We start from the raw sequence: 2,951 nt of genomic DNA on the forward strand, positions 1-2,951 counted from the left end.
ACAAAGTATATTTGTTTCTATGTGAAAACTATGATGATCTCGATACCAATCCGATCATTATTGCAACTTGTTTAAAACTAACAAAATGCTAGTTCTTGTGTTGCTTAACACGAACAAGCTATAAAGGGTGAAACAAAATTTTCATGTCGATAAACAATATGACAAACATTTGATCAAAGCACAAAAATATTTGCCAATAAGTCTTTTTTTTGGCATTAGTTGACCAAAGTCCTGAAAACCGAATTAGTTGGCTTTTGCAACCTATTATTAAAACATTTTATCTAATAATCAAGGTTCATTGCAACTAAAATCCTTAAAATTAAATATTATATGGAATTTAGCTAAATTCATATAAAAAGAAGTAATGTAGACCTTGACACTAAGACTATCTAATGCTAGACATAAAAAACCTAATAGGAGTCCATGAAATTAAAGAGAAGATAATTGCTTGTGCAAAAGAGAAAACAACTCCAAATTTTGTATAAAAAAATTCAATTTATGCGCTAATGGGAGGCCCTCCAATTCATACTACAGAGCCTCCCAACCTGCAAAATTTTCCAAAATGTTGCATTCTCCGGCAAAATTTTTGCAAAATGCAAAATAGATACGTATGCGATCAGCATGACGAGTAGAGTTGTTTTAGCATGTTTTTAGCGAAGCCTCCTATCAGAAGCCTCCTATTATCCAAAAGCCCTATATCGTGGATATATTTTCCAAAGTGGCCTCCTATTCACTACAATTTGACTATATATATATATATATATATATATATATATATATATATATATATATATATATATATATATATATATATATATATACATACATATATATATATATATATATATATATATATATATATATATATATATATATATATATATATATATATATATATATATATATATATATATATATATATATATATATATATATATATATATATATATATATATATATATATATGTTTATCAAAGTTGGTCATGTGTATGTGTATATGTGTATATGCGTGTCCAGCCTTAGCTATTAAAAACTTGGAAATAAAATTCTGCTGGATTGAATTTCACGAGAAAAGCATCCGCAAGTTTCATATCCAATGGCTCTACCACTGAGCTACATATGACATCTTGATCAATGACGTTATCATATTCCGTATACCATATGCACACGTTAATTAATTTAACGATGAGCCCACGCGTTACGACGCCCCTGTTAAAAACAATTTTGCCAAGGTTCAATTACTATATCTGGGTTCAAGGCCAATTCTTCTCACGTAGACAATTATATTATTTCCATAGGAAGCGCCTCGACATTCTCTTTCCGTTCGGTCAGACAAAGACAGTACGATATTTCATTTTTACATTTGTACCGGTATCGACAGGTAACAGTATCATCGTATTCAAAGTTTTGATGGATAGCTTTTGGTGGAACAGTAACCTTTTTTATACACACACACTTCTATGCAAGAATTTTTATTATTAATTTAACATATTCAGGACTTTTATTTTGTTTTTTCAGTTAGTATTAATTGTATCATTACCAAATCACCTTTTATTGTACTGTAGCAAAACTGATTTAATTTAGCTATTACTTGCTAATTATTACACATTAACATCTAAACGCTCTTATAGTTGTTTTATTTTTTAAAATTTATTTGAGCTGCACAAAACATTTTTCTCATGATATGAAGTTTGAAATTTCATTTGTTTGACAAAGTTTGAAGACCTTAACAGTTGTTTTTATTTTCTCTTAAATTATGTACACTGCACAAAACACTTTTCTCATAATATGTAGTTTGAAAGTTAGAATGGCAAATGTCGTTACATGTTAAATACAAATCAATTTTCTGTCTAAAGACTTTTTTGTTACCCAGGAAACGCTGAGTAGTACAGCTAGTATATTATATATAGCAACATATTTGTTACAAGATACCAGTTTATATTACATAAAAACAACATAAAGCTCAATTCTAATTAAAATGTTGCCAATGATAGGATTTAAAAGAACTAATAGTCTATATTTTATAATGTTAAGGATATCGTGTTTTATTATGTATATTACTTTATAGTAAATAATATTATGTGGTATTATATAAAGTTATGTTGCGTCACTTCACACAAATTGTGTATTCAACTCAATCCAATATCTGCTACCATCTGAAGGCCTGATGATGAAAAAATACACAAACAAGTTGAGTAACTTTTGCTAGTAACTTATGCTAGTCTAAATCAGCCACATATTCAAAAGTGCTCTAAAAATGATTTCGAAATGGGATCACTAAAATGAATCAATGACATTCAGCTTGTTAGATGGACGCTGAGTGATTCGACCGAATTAATAAAACGCTTTAAAACTGATTTTGAAAGAATACGACTGAAAATTTGGCCAATTTGGGGTTCGAACCCATGAAATTCAGTCTTTGAGGCTTTCACTCTAACCAACAGAAGTAACTAAGTGGCCACATTTTTGAAATTGCCCAAATTACGATTTCAAAATGAGACGATTAAAATTTTAATCAATATGGAGCTTGAATCAATGTTATTCAAGCTATAAGACTGTTGCCGTAACCAGAAGAAATATTACACCACATTTCAAAAAGGCTGCAAATAGAATTCCAACCTAAACTACTAAAATTTTTGTAGCTTTCAGGCTTGAACCGATTATGTTAAGGTTACTAGACTGACGTTTTACCCAACAGAAGTGATCAACTACAATTTCAAAAATGCTCTAATTATGATTTCAAAACGAGATGACTAAAATGTTGGCCCGTATTGGTCTCAAAGCAATATTGGTCTTCAAACAACTAATCGATTCGGCCATATTAACAAAAGCACTTTGAATACAACTTTGAAATGAGATGACCAAAATGCTGGCTATTTTTAGGCTGGATTCAACAACATCCAGCTTATTAGAATGACTCTTCAAACAGCTGATCGATTTGACCAGATAAG

Source organism: Watersipora subatra, chromosome 6, assembly GCF_963576615.1.
Source record: "Watersipora subatra chromosome 6, tzWatSuba1.1, whole genome shotgun sequence".
In the NCBI taxonomy this organism is placed as follows: domain Eukaryota; kingdom Metazoa; phylum Bryozoa; class Gymnolaemata; order Cheilostomatida; family Watersiporidae; genus Watersipora; species Watersipora subatra.